The sequence below is a fragment of the Sapajus apella genome, unplaced genomic scaffold (genome assembly GCF_009761245.1).
Source record: "Sapajus apella isolate SASKATOON/1434 unplaced genomic scaffold, GSC_monkey_1.0 scaffold2, whole genome shotgun sequence".
Lineage (NCBI taxonomy): Eukaryota > Metazoa > Chordata > Mammalia > Primates > Cebidae > Sapajus > Sapajus apella.
In genome coordinates this window covers 56,001,188-56,016,409 of record NW_022436942.1, presented here as the reverse complement: position 1 = coordinate 56,016,409, position 15,222 = coordinate 56,001,188, and the positions used below count along the sequence as shown (strand labels likewise).

Sequence of the window (15,222 nt, the reverse complement as noted above, 5' to 3'; positions counted from 1 at the left end):
TTAATGTTTCTGAATATTCCCCTTTTATGGTGTTAAATTGTGCTGGTGTTGTTGTTATTTTGTTTAATGTAATTTTTTACAACTATTAAATTTATCCTCCTTTTTGGCATATCTATGGTCTCAGTCCTGGATATGCTGCACTCTCACCTGGATTATTGTGGCCTTTCTTATCTGGTCTTTTGATTTCTGAAAATTAAGACTCTTCATCTGTATTTGTAGCTTCCCTGTCTTCATGAAAATGCCCATGTTCAATACTCAGCAGGATTGCTAGGGTGGCTTCCACTGCTTATCCACAGACCTCATCACCTCATCAGATCTACTTCCTCCTTAGGTTTCCACATTGATATTTTATATTGTTAACTTCAAACCGCATGCGGGCACCTCACTCTACCCCATCCACTCTGTCTCTTAACCCTCTTTGGTCTGCCATATTCTTCTCAGTCAAGTCATCTCCATACCCTCATCATCTAACCATTCCTATTTTATTTCTAAACCTTCCCCTAAAGTATGTCCTGAGTCTTTAAATTATTTAATCTTCCACCTTCCTTCTTTCAGTAATGACTGGCTCTAGAATTCCATAAAAAGTCCATCTTTGTTGGCAACCTCTGGAAAACAAATATCCCTTAGTTGCAATTTCTGAAGTACACACAATTCTTTCCTCCATTCCTTTTATAATACCCAAAATTACTCCATTATTTGAATATTTTATGCCTTTATGACTTCAGCAGTATTTTCTAATACCAAATTTATATCTATATCTCTTTTTTTAAGATCTTAAATCCCTCAAGTGAAGGTACTCTACAGCTATAAATCAGTCTTTTGGAGTACTGTCCAGACATCATTTTGAAAATGCAGAAATTTTAATGGTAATAATAAAACAGAAAGTATTATGCAAATTTGCCTGTTCTTCCATGAGGACATGAATAAACAAATCAGTTTTGAAACCACAAAGCTTGGCTCTATCAGCTCCCCAGTGGGCCTTGATAACACTAAGCCTATTTCTTACCTTGCTCTCTGTCCTGTGGAGCTAATCCAACCATAGACTTGCCTTTGAAGTCTACTGGAACACCATGCATGGGTGAGCTCCAGAGAGCACACAAAGCAAGAAAAGAAAACTGACATGTTATTCTTAACCAGAGGGACTGTGCTATTTCCGTGTTTCTATACACGCTTGGGCATCCCACAGACTTCAAGAGCCTGCAGATGAAGTAGGAGAAGAAGCTGAAGTTATCAGTGTCCTGCAAATGGGCAGTAGATAAAGCCACAGTATAACAAAAGTTTTAAATTCCAAGTAAATCATTCTCTTTTTTTATTCTTGATCAAGAGTCATACAATCACAAATATAAAATTCTTTTAGGCTATAAAATGACTCCCTGAGAATGTCAAGCTCTTCTGCAAATGGCATCCACTCTTCATCTAAGGTATAAAAATTGCCTTGTAGACTAGCATTCAATTCCATGCAACAGACATTTATCCAGAATCTTTACTGAAAAGGAGTTGTGCTCATCAAGATGAGAGCACCATCAACATCTTCAAAAAGAAAAGCACAAAACAGCTCTCATGGCACACAGTCCTCCACGGCCACTTAAAAACACACTCTCAGACAGTATCAGTATGTGATGCAGCAATATGAAATAGAAATTACAGCTTTAACACTGAAGTACTAATATTTTAGTATTTCTCCAATATTATACTCAAGGGCTTAAACTAAATCACATTTTGGAAACTAAATTTATTATGTACATAACTCTGGACCCTGCAAATCCTTTCCTAAAAACAAATTCTACTGAAATAAGAGAATCAAAAAGAGGACCCACTACTTAACAACTCTGTGTGTTCTTGGTACCTTTTTTTTTAAGCCTCTCTAAACCTCTGTATAGTAACTTGTAAAGTATGAAGGATCATAATGATTGCCTTATAGTCTATGTGAAAATGATGCCTGACGTGGTAAATGATCCAAAAAAAAATGATACTGAGGTGAGTGTTATAATCCTTATTTTACAGAATAGACTGTATTATGAAGATACTAAGCAATTGGTCCAAGGTCATAGTAGGTCTGGAATTTTAATCTAATTTGGTTTCATTCCAAATGCTGTATTCTTCCTACCACAAATGTTGCTGCTTCTCTTATGGCCCCAAAGTGAAAAAGAAAAGGAAACATCAGCTGAGAAGGTCTTCCAAATGCCAGCAGACATAGAGGCCTGTATTCCAATAACCCTCTCTTGAAAGTATATGCTCAAATATTAGAATATTGGACCATCAAAAGCCATTCAAGGCCCTCAAATCACAGGGCACAAACTCCAAGGTAAAAATGGCTGAAGCCATGACTGATCATTGTAGCCTAGAAAAATAAAAATGTGCCTCAGAAGCAGAAACTCACTGATTACTGACAAGATATGGATTCACCAGAGGTGCAAGAAAATCACTTTGTTCTGTTGGACATTGACGTAGCGCTGATTTAGATTTCACGTTTAAATATTTCAAGATGAAAGCTAAGAAATTGTATTTGTTTTCAGAAGCAACATCACTCAAAATACTTTGGTTACATTATTGGGGGAAAGACAGAAGGCAATGAGAAATTTATGTCAAACTTAAATTATTATGCATGAGTACACTGGAGATGTACCAAAGATGTGTACCATCCACTGGCAATAAACAAAGTGAGTATGCCTACTCTGAAACATATTTACTTTAGAGGGAAGACACTAAAACTTAAATTTAAAGAAGACATTGGACATGATGATCATTGTGATCCAGCAAATGAAAGTGAAACTGGGAATAGCTGAATCTGTAATTCAATAAAAACTTAATTTTTTTCCACATATTTTCTTTCACCTCTTCTGATTTTTAAATTTAATCATAGACCATATTTCCCCAATGTACAATCCTTTGGCCTTCTCAAGATTTTGTCGTTGTTGTTTCTTTTTTCCTCAAATTATGTGAGTCTTAATGTGTATTTTAAAAGGTAGGTCAGACATACTGTCTCTAAGTACACAATCTTCAAGTTCTAAATCACTCAGAGGGTGGGGGAAAGGAGAAGAAATCCTATTGAAGAATTTCTCAACCATATCTTTTCACATTGCATGGAGTTCAAAGGTGTCTACTGCAAATGGCTATCAAAATGAAATACAGCTCAGAGTAGACAGCAGTGAGAGGAGTTCCTTATTTGGGAGCACCAAAGGCATTCACAAGTCACAGGGAGAAGATGTGTAGCACCTCTGCTGTCATTATCTGTTTAGACAAGTGGATGGTGAACCTTGCTTCCCAAAGATGCTGAGAATTGAGAGTGGCCGCATCCAGGAGGGAATGCTCCTGTCTGTTCTCCAAGTGGGTCTCATTAAGCAACCTTCTTTATGATTTTCTCCATGATGCCTCTAGTCTAAGTCCCTTCACATAATAGGATCTCCAGGAAAATTCGTCCTTAGCTACAATCCCCTCTTCCCCCCAGTAAAAGGGCATCTGTCTTCCCCGGCTCACAGAGTACTATACAGTGTCAAAAAGAAATGTCTGCTAGGAATGTGTACTTTTTTATCCAATTCTTCTCTTTCCTGGGCAGAAAAGGCAGAAATAGTCAAGGCTCTTTTCTCTACATCTATAAAACACAAACTCCACCAGAGAAAAGAAGAGAATAATTAAGTCATTACTAGGCCTTTGCTTTTCAACACACAGGTAACTAAGGGCAAAAATGTCAAGGCTTTTAAAGTGAAGTTTTCCAATTCTTTCCGGCTGGCTAATCTTTGGCTTTCCTGGAAAATGATAATGAACATGCATACCGTTGTTTTTCCTTAAAATCGTAAACTTCTATATTTGAGATAGAAAGCGAGAATTGAACGAATACCAAAGCGCTTTGCTTAATGTTAGGTTTTATTTGGAATAGTGTTTTTATCTATGTGAGTAAATGGTATAATATTTCTGCCAGAGAATGAAGCTATGGGCAGGGCTTTACACATCCTGGGATGTGAAAGACAGCTTTGAAAAGTTTTCCATCACATAGAATGTGTTAGCCTATCTTCTCAAGATAGTAAGGAAGTTGACATATTTCAAAAGATAGGCACAAGCAATCATGTAAGCTATTTTAAAAATATTTCAATTTACATTCTTCTCCAAACTTTGGAAGACTATTGCAAAATTAAATAATGGCACTAATAAATCCACTAAGCCCCTAGCCTTCAATATACATACACATATTTAACTATAAATCTTCAATAAAGTAAAACATTTGTAAGTTTTAGACAGTTAAATTAATCACTAACAGCATGATGTAGTTACACTTTTTAAAGTTTTTATAAAATGAAAACCTTATGTTTTTGCTGATGAAGTCAATTGAAAATCCTAAAATCCATTTCCAAGAATTTGCCTTTGTTCTGAATATTCTCATTATTCTTCTCACAACAAATAATCTGAACCAATGTTCTAAACCTAAAGGTTAGATTTGATTGCTAATACTGCTTTCTACCTGTGTGGAAATAGCTTTTCCCTTCACACTACTAAAGTATGATTGCTAAGAGTAATTTCATTATATTATTCAATTAGTTCTTCAAGGTTTTCTTTTCTCTCCAATTCTACTACAGTTGATGAGAGAAAGATTGTATTTTTTTCCTTTTATAAAATCCTTCACAGTGCCCTTAGCAACATTGTTCAGATGAGATAATTAAGAAAAAAAGCCAATTGAATGACTGAGTGAATGAATGATTGAAAATCTTTCCAAAGTTATAATAATTATGATTATTGGGATCAAAGAGATACCATTTTAGTCTGAAAGGTTATACACTGTACCAACTTTTACCCCATTTTGAATGTTAAGTTTCCAAACCATGTAGAAATTCTGAACTCTGAAATATTTTGTTTTGCGGGAAAGAACCAAAAATTCTTTGCCATATGTACCCATGTGTCTTATTGTAGTTAACCAACCGAAAAATAAAATAATACTACCAAAGGGATAATTGACTGGAGGAGTTTAAAAGGCTTATAAATATTAGAGATCCAATCAGTAAGTAACTGAGTGAATTGATGCAGACTGGACTGCAATACACTGAATCGGCAGGATTCAAGTGAGGACTACTCGACTCTGGATGCAGATCTTTCTAATACTTTAAAAGCATCAGGCTTAAAATAAAATAGATCTCAGTCTTTAAGGCGATCTGCCTGTTTATACTGGCAATTCTGCACTATACCATACTCTTACTTATCAAACTGCTTCCCTGAATTGACTATAAGCACAACATCTGATGAGAGACAATGTATGTCTCCTGTTTCCATTACGTAAATATATACCTTCTAGATGACTTCCTCACCACTTGAAAGCTACGCCATTCTCAATATTTTTTTAAATTAAAATTAAAAGCTGCTAACATGAAACTATTTCTGTAAATGTCACCAAATGGAATTTCTTTTAAAGATCAACAGCATCATCATACAACATGCCTAAAAATGGAATGGTATTATTCGTGCGTCACTTTCAGCCTTTCACATATTAAGTCCACAGCCAACCAACAAAACAGAGGACTCCAGGAGCTTTTTAAAAAAATCCTTTGACCAAAGTGAGCTAAGAATTTAGCATAAAAGTATCTTCTTTATGCTTGTATCTTTAAATTAATATGCAATGTCCCTGAATTTGTATAATATGAATTCAAAAGGAAGCCAAAGGATCTATCTTCACAGTGACAAAACAAGCCGTTAATTCAGAGGAAAAAAATCTTCAACTGATGGGGACTACACTGAGAAAACTGGCTGATTAAATATTTCCCTTTCCAACTGCATGTGGTATGTTCTTGTGGCAAATCACAGGGACTAAATATTGTTCTCCATTTGCTGCTCTCATTGTGCACCCAGGTGGCAGTGAGATACCAACAATTACACACTGTAGCTAAGTGCCAAGGTTCATGCCTGAAATTAGCGTCAAAATGAAAGCACCATAGAAAGTTAGGGTTAAAGGGGAGCCCAGCTCATCCCCTGCATTTTACTGACATCAACACAGCATGTGATAAGCATTTGGAGCACAGTTCATTTCTGGAACTCTCATGGGCTGTTCAGCTACTACCACTACTACAATAGAGACTGTGGAAATGTTTCTTGTTTCTTAAAAGCAAGACAGCTCAAAGTCTTATGGCGAAAGCTTTACATTCACTTATCTCCACTAGTAGGTAGGAATTCCCAAAGAATGAGACCGACTCTAACTTACTCCCACGTAAGTTAGAGGGTACACACAACCTGTTACATTCACTGGTTTAAGAAGCAACTTTTCTGCTGCTTCCCCCAAGAAAACTAATACGTGCTACATATATATTATGCAATAGTAATACCTCCTTGAAAGAATCCCTATCTATATTCATATCTATGTACGTTAATCTGGCTCTTACAGCCAGTAAGCCTTATAGCAGAGGTCAGATGTAGTAGCCGATTTTTTAAAATATCCACCTGGATTTTTCTATGAAGTAAAATTTCTATCCTAATAACTTGGTTTGAGTCTTCATAGAAATATAGACACATATCTCTTTTAAGATGTCAAGGTTACACCTTTGCATATAATCAAGCAAAAATCTAAATAAAACTAGCCACAGTGCTGTTTATTGATAGAGAAGATTTGCACTAGGAGTTTGAAGGTGGAATTAGGGTTTTAATGAAAATAAAAACGCAACATGAGATATTAACTAATAAAACTTTATGATGGTTAAAGAAATGGCTCTTTTTGGTGGAGTGGCAGGTGGTCAGCAACTTTTGTAATACTGAAATATGTCACAGAAAATAGAAAAATAATCATCTACAGTGTAAAACAGCAAAATCAGCTTAGAAGTTAACAGCCCCGTAGGCCTGAATTGTGACGAAAAATACACAAACACAGCACAATTGGACTTTCCCTTAGAAACATCAGAAAGTGCATTTTATATCAAATGTATTAATGTTGATAAAAGTGGCAATCTATTCCAGGAAGAAGCAAAAACGTAGTGCATATATCCATATATTCCTTAATGAGATCTCTAACCCTAATATAAATACTTAAAGGTCTTTAAAGGCCTTAGGTTGTGATTTTTGGAGTATGTTTTTCTCTCTTCCTGCTAGCTTCCCTCCAGTTGTCATGCCCTTCCTCCTCTCTCCCCTTCTCCCCTCCTCTCCTTCTCCTGGCCTAAAAATGTATCAGCTGCATACTCTATGCCAGGCACTGTGCTAGGCAGTGGGGGCTTTTACTTCCAAGTCTTTGGATCCTATCTTTTCTATATTCTTCTCTTATTTCACTGCTGGTTCCCTGAACTCTTAACCAGTATGTCTCCTGGGCACACCTACAAACACAGGCACACAAAAAATGTGGAGCATTATCTAGCCTCGAATCATTTTAGGTTTGCAAATGTCATGTGTCAAATAACCAATGCAGATCAAAGAATCTTGAGACTTTATTTCTAAGACAGGCTTCCTGAGAGCCACGGGCTTTGACCCAGACAGAGAAGGTTGGAAGGCTTTAAGAAGGCAGTGGCAAAATTATTTCAGGTGCAGGAATGACCAGAGAAAATGCAAGACAAACTTTGTGGGAGCAAGGAAAAATCAGCCTTACAGTGCAGAACACTCCTATTTAGAAATAGCCAATGATATAGTTGGAAAGCAAGACTGAACCCAAATGGTAAGAGATCTAAAAAGGTTTGACATTTTAAAATTGTATCCTATTGGCTCTGGGGAATCCCTGAACGCAGAAGGAAATAACATAATAAAAGCATCAAGGTAGTTACGAGGCACCTGTATTCTAAGGGCATTGACTTGGGCAATAAAGTCCAGGGCTTTAAAGCCTGTTCTATCCACTGCTTTATTCTGAACATCTTGAATAAGCCCAGGAGATTATAAAGGCTCAATAATATTTGGTGAATAACAAGAAAAGTTAGTGGCACCTGAAGGACCTAGATTTTAAGTCATCGGAGCTGCTTATTAGCTCTGTGACCTTGAAGAAGTTATTTAAGTTCTTGAAACCTTAGTTTCTTTATCTACAAACAGGAGTAATGATGCTACCACTCTCATAAAGTGATTGAGAAGATTCAATTAGAAAATGAAGGTAAAGGGCTTAGCACACTGTCTTGCGTATAGAAGGTAAATGTTAGCCATTCATAATTAGAATAGAAATCCCTTAAAATAATACAGGAAGCATTGGAAGGAAGCATAAAAACAATAAAACCAATTTAGTGTCTGCTGCAGAGTGGGCCTGAATAATAAGGAAAATGGGATGAATTTAGACTTTCTAAATACATATCAGTAAGAAAACGTCCTGAAACACATTCTGACTGTTTTACCAATATCTTCTTCTAAATTGGTATATATATACTCTGGTTTCTCTTCAGATTGTATAAATCTTTCCCCTTTTACTAAACTGGTATATATGCCTAGAATATATTTTCAGCCATTTAAAGAGTGGAAAAGAGAAATAGACATTCCAAAATAATATGGATTGCGATGTGTGATGCACTGATGATGTATAAATCACTAGTAAGATTCCCATAATCTACAAAATCAGGCAAATATATTAAATACTGAACTAATGGTAACAAATCAGGAGCCACAAGAATAGTGTCTGGCACACGGTAGGCACTGAATAAACATTTGATGAATGAGTGAATGGATGCTTTTTAAATCCATATAGGAGGAGATTTTTTTAAATATTTCATTTGACTTCCACGTTTCCAGTTTCTAGCAAATTGAATCCTTCTTCAAATATGTTCTGGAAATTCTGTATTTTTTCAGATCTCTACAGTAAACTATGTTAAAACACTTGAGATCATGATAACTAACTACATACCATATGATCCAGATGACTGTGTGCTACCTTGTCTCTCTCTAAGGAAACTACTAACCGACTAGTATACTTCAGTAACTGCATTTGAACTATGAACTCAATAGTCAGGAAAACACAGGAAATTCACAGCTTATAAATCACAAGCACACTGTGCTTAAATAATGACAAGTAACATAAAGGGCATGAATGCATGGCTTGGAAATATTATTAAGGATGCCAAAAGGTTTGGTACACTATACACTATAGTATTTTAGCATCATAAAGTCTAGCAACTTTAGAAGGATTCAGGGACATAATGAGTCTATATAGCCCTTCTCTTGAAAAAGAGATTATCAACACCATTAAGCAAATACAATGTTCACATTTTAAAATCTGAATAAATTATTAGTGAGTGCTAGAGTGTGTAATTAAGCTTTTTAGCATAACTTTTTTTCTTAAATCATTCTGGTAGCATTTAAACAATGGCTATCCAAATGATAGCGATACAAATTAAAATTTGCTGTAGGATCATGAAGATTATTAAATATAAAACCTGTGGATAAAGCTTTACTGTGTATCCATGCCAACAAGATAGAACACTAACTTGGAGTGATATTTTTACTGGCTATCTAAGAGGGTCCCTCCCTGACAGTGCATTCTCTGTAATAAATTTCCTAGATGATGCTCTGTTTTGTGGAAAATAAACCAAGAGAACTAAAGAAAATATTTTATTGAATTACACACATAACCGGCCACTGCTAAGAAAATCCATATCCTAATATCAATCCTGTAAACATCCCAAGGCCAACTCAAATCTTTTAGCACTTCATACACAATTTCTAATGAAACCAGTTTTAGCCTTTCCCCCACCTCACCCAAATTCAGACAAATGGGTCAGATAAATAGCTTCAAAGTCAATACAACTTTCTAGGTGACAGATAAGAATAATGGCACACCACACAGACAAAGCCAGAATTATAGTAGGCAGAAAGAAACTATAAGTAAGTATTATACTAGCTGGTCTATAATACTGACATTTAAAAAGGGAACACATGACAAAAAGAAAGCAAAATTGGAGAAATGTAGTAAACATATCAGTAGAGCATAATGTAATCAGATGTCAGAGCTTAATTCTACTTTTATAAAAAATTGCACTAATGGTGTGTTAATTCAGCAGTATTATATTCTGACTATTCACTATAATCAAGTTAAATTATATAAAAATTTATCTAATTAGCATTTAGAACAATGCAGTCTGGAAGCTGTTGGCTTTGTGTAACTTGCACAGAAAAATTGATGTAAAAATTTCATTTTGACTTACATGAAAATTGATCTAATATGTCACAACTTTAGTTCCCAAAAGATTTGAGTCTTTAAAAGCTATGTGATTAACTTTACTTGTGTACATCTCCCGAAAGAATTGAGGTGCAAAGATGTTCCTGGTAACATTAGCTGTAATCTTTTTAAGTTTATATCTCTGTACTTACGTATTTAATAAAGAAAGATATAACAACAGCATATTTACATATATTTTTTATTTCTTAGTCCAATTTTAAATTTTAAAACATATATGACATCTGGCACACAAAGTAAAACCAAGCAAGGTAAAATCGCATATAGTTTTTATTCCTTCTTTCCTTCTCTTTTCTTAGCTTTCTCTAACTTGCACGCCTCTTTGTTTTTTCTCCTTAAACCACAACTATCATATCAAATATTCTTCCCTTTAAGACACCCCTAATTCTCCTAAGGAAGTGTCAAATTAAAGTAGGCGCAATCTGGAAATACTCACTGTTTTATCTCAAGAGTTCAATGCAAATTGCTTCAGCTGAGATAAATGCATAAAGACTTTTCTGAAATAACTTTTACATAAGGATAAAATGATTTCTACACAAAAACAATTACCAGCCAACATTATTATCACCAGAAAATTGTAAGCTAGAATGAGCAATAAAAACATTGTATTTGGAACGAGATATTAGAGAACAGCTATTAAAACATTTTATTCGATTTCTATTACACCTTAAAATGAAAGTCATCAAAATGTCATTACAGGCCTTCTCCCCAGATTCTTCAGAGAGTGAATTTAATCATTTCAGGAAATTGAGCACTATCCACCATTCACTTAAATCCTTTGAAATAGCAGCAAAGCAAAACACAATGTGAAATTTATAAGACATTTTATATTAAAATGTGTTCATATACATACATAGATACATACTGAAGAGTGTTTGTCTCCGGACACCTAAAGTTAAATATTTCTTGGGAAATTAGCCATTTATATAAAATTTTACCTTCAAGAAGACATGAAGTAAGAAACCCAAGTAAAGGAGCCACAAGTTAAGCTCTATAAAACCCCAGCATTAATAAAGCACTAACATATCAGGGTTTTTTTTAATACCTTCAAAAATTAATTATTTCGAAATTACTTCAAGCCACAATTATTATTTGTACACCGAAGCACGGAACTGTTGCTGATGCCCTACTAAAGAAAACTTAACATTAGTTGAATAAGTGCAATTACAATAATATAGTCATGGTTATTGGTTCCTTCAGAAAACTGGTACTTCGTAAAGAATTTTCAAGCCAAAAGAGACCTTTTGACATCACCTAACCCTGGTTCCTAATTTACTAGTTCTAGAATAAAATCCACATAAAATAAAGATTAATTTTATTGATCTCCAAATGATCATTTTCTCTAAAGAAATAAAAAGCTGCTTATTTTCAAGATCGAAAGGAAACATAGGAAGCACCTGATCACATTTTATTGCCAAAGCTGGCCAATCTTCAGAAAATGACTAACAATCAAATTCTCTAAGCTGTTCTCTTTAAACCTTTAATGTTAAAAAAATCAAATTTTAAATAATTATATTTAGAGGGCAGTTTTCCAATGCTACTGGTAAGAAGCAGATGAAATGGTTTGAAAATTGCACTTTTAAAAATGTTGAATTTTTACCTTTTGATTCGAGGAGGATGTCACTTCTCATGGAACCCATTTTCCTGAAGACATTCAGCGCTGGCCGATTTAGAACAAAACTATTAGGATACTACTTAAAAATAATAATAGTAATAATAACTTCTTTACTACAAAGCCACAATCTCTCTTGGAAGGAAGCTGATGGTGCTTATAAGCAATAAATGCCCTTCCTGATACCTATTTTGTCATCACCATCTTATTAACAGAGTGGATGTTTTCTGCAGCATCCATCAATTAGCCATTTTTAAGGACACGGGAAATGTATCAGGGCTCATCTGCTAAGCAGGGCTGTATGCTCCACAGCCTGTTAATCACCACAGCTCCTTTCTAACAAGGTTCTAGAAGGCAAGGAAGCCCAGAGACCATTAAGTAGCACACAAGCAGAATATTACCGGGAGTCACTAATATTGGATACAACTTTCCCTCAAAGAAGCAGCCTGCGACTGAAGGCAACAGAGCCGCCCGCAGCAGAGTCACAGCACATCTGCCAGCTTGTGCCTTAGCGCTTGGCAATTGCAAAGCAGAGCCCAATATCATCAGACAAACTACTCCTGACTTCTTACTCCCCCAGCAGAATCCAGGCTTTTGGAGAGAGCCTGTCGGTTTCACAGGCACCCCAACTAGAGAGAAGGTAAAGGACACGGAAGGCTCACCCTTTCATAGGCAATCCACCTAGAGCTGCATCATCGGAATCACAAATGAAATGCTAATGTACAAGAAAATGAATGCCAATTTCCTCCACTTTGCTCCAAGTTTCAGTGGCCCCTCCACAATAAAAGATAGCTGTTTGTAGAGGCTGCCTTGTTCCATACCATTAACTCAGAACAAAACATATTTTTAGTGGGACAGCAGTGTTTACTTGTAAGAACTGATGAATTGCTCGGCACCATTTATCACTTGCAGACAAAGACGTTCAGCCACAATTTTGGACATAAATCAAGGTACATGCTCCTCAATAAAAAAAGACTGCTAAGTCCCCAAAACCACGGAGATTGAGGTCAGACTGGCCATAGCAACCACGAACAGGACTTGGGCCTCCAGAAGGACCTAGCAACCGATAAATGAGTTCAGATCTCTTTTCATCTCCACTGGTGTGAAAGCCAAAATTAAAAAGATTAGATCACCCTGCACCCATTACAAAAGGCGCCACAATGAAAAAGTCATTTCCAGCCTTTGAATCACATCAAATAAATAACATTCATCCCTGCTATAATGAACAACTTTCAAAGTAAATTGAATCTCCATAGTACTGCTTTCCCTGGCTGAACAGTATTTACATAACAATATATCACAGGAAGCTCCGAATGGGTCTTGTAAATGGGGACCTGGGGATAAAAACCATCTTTAGCCCCGATTACTGTATATTCAGACTGCTTTTCGGTCCCCCTCATTTAAACAATGTGTTGTATCAGGAACATAAACAATGTTTTTAAATTGTGGGAAATGAAAGTTTTTGGTACATTTTTAAATGTCTGGACTCATCCCAGTAGACTCCCTTTTGTGGGGCACTGAGAACATAAAAATCACTTAACCTCCTGAATCGATGCCCTGGACTCATTTTTGTGACAAAGAATTCTCATCTATGTGTGCACTTGTTTCTTTGTTCATGCCAGCAATGTTTCACCCTAAATATCTGCTGAGTGTTTTTTTTGTATTACTTAAAATGAAAACACATTTGCAGATTTCTTTGTAGCGTACGACTCATTCATTATTTCTCATTTCCTCGAAAGTATGAGATATTCTCTATTGCCATAACAATAACGTCTATTAAGTTTTAGTAATCTCTCTACACAAAGTATTCATCCTCTAAAGTCTAATTCTGAGTCAATTTCTCCTGGTCATTAAAAAAATTAGGACAAATACCCCCAAACCTGTAGGCTTCCATAAACTATTAAACAGTTCATATATATTTCAAATGGAGTATGTTCCAAATAAGACAGTTAAATCTATGTTGAAAAAATACCATCATAATCTTATCTTTTTTTGTGGCAGCTTATGTAGATCTTACTATTTGAACTCCACAGGGAATCTCATTAATTTTTGAAACTCTCTGACCTCAGTACAGTTGAGTGTAAAAATAATTACAAATTAAGAATGAAAGAGCATCCCTTGAATTCGGCATGGCCATATGCTGCTCTATGTTGCACAAAACATTGCTAACTATCATCAAATAGAATTTTTTCCAGATATAAATTTAAACAGCATGCCGAATATCACCAGACAGACACAAAAAGCAGCTCACCCTTCCACTCAGCTCCGTTCACACTTCACCTCCGACGATTCCAGTAACACAAAGCCCCGAGAACACAGGTTTGCAGGCGAGTGACAGCACAGATGATATCCTCACAAAAATATTTCCCTATCCAAAATCGCTTTCTATCTCAATGTTGCAGACACAAGGTGCAGAAATACAAGAATCAGGGCATAAATATTTTCTTACCTAAAACTTGTCCGAAGGACGGTCTTGTTATTGTTGTCACCTCCAATGCCCCCTCTCGCCATCACGGAAATCGGCTCCACACTGTGTACTGCTCTGTGCCTCAATCGGCTCCACACTGTGTACTGCTCTGTGCCTCAGTTACAGCTGTGACACTCATCTGCCTGCATAGAACCTAAGAGAGGAAATGAGAGAAAGAGAGAGGATTTGCGCTTGTGTATGTGTGTGCTTGTGTGTGTGTGTGTGCGTCTGTGTGTGTGTGTCTTTCAGAGAGAGAGAAAGAGAGAGAGAGAGAGACTGCTGACTTGAGACTAAGAACCTAAAACCTCCGGCCAAGTCAAGCCTGAACAAAAATGATCAAAGCTCTGTCCTTCATCAAGAGAGTAGACAGATATTTTGTTCTCCTCCACTGAAAAGTGGAACTGTCATTGGGGATTCTCACCAGGAAAGTGCAGACAGAGGCAGACCTTCTCCAGAGTGCTAGTGCTGCCCAGCAGTCCGTGCAGAATACAGGTACCTATTGTTCCAGAGACAGATATGTAGCCAGCCAGTCAGACTCTGACAGATAGCAAACCAGCGAGCCTGCCTTCATTTTAACTCCTTATTTACTAGTGCTTTTTGGTCAAATGCAAGGTCTTCTCATCACCCCCGAGAAATAAATGGAGATGATACAGACAAACTCACAGCAGAAACTAATCCTGTATCTTTTACAAAGAGGGACTTTTGCTACTATTATTGAAATGCTGAATTTGATGCAATATCTTATTTTTCTGGGAAGAAATGAAGCATTAGATTACATGAGCAAGACTTAGCGAGTATGGGAAAACCTTGATATTCAAGACAAACAGTGCAGCCGATTTGAAAAGAAAGAAATAAGGGTTGCTCAAAACATCCTGAGTGTAAATATATATACTACAACACAAACCAGGTGAATGAAGCCAAAGGGGTCCCAACATTTTGCAAAGGGGTGTGGCACATTGAAAACCTACACAAAAAGCCATCCCAGTAGACCTATTTCCCTAGAGGCTAGAGTCTTTTTGGTGTCGCTTTTTTAGACCCCAC

General features: G+C 36.3%; 1 long non-coding RNA gene across 2 annotated transcripts in view; it reads right to left on the bottom strand.

Moving 5' to 3' along the window:
* LOC116565188 overlaps positions 1-14,260 on the bottom strand; it is a 98,744-nt gene extending 84,484 nt beyond the window's left edge. Inside the window, exons 1-2 of one of the 2 annotated variants that reach the window (XR_004275309.1) lie at positions 14,164-14,260; positions 11,703-11,762 (exon numbers count right to left, since the gene is read on the bottom strand). This is a non-coding gene — a long non-coding RNA (uncharacterized LOC116565188). The remainder of the gene's footprint in view (positions 1-11,702; positions 11,763-14,163) is intronic. The other variant, XR_004275308.1, reaches the window with a different exon arrangement.
* Between the last annotated feature and the right edge of the window lie 962 nt (positions 14,261-15,222).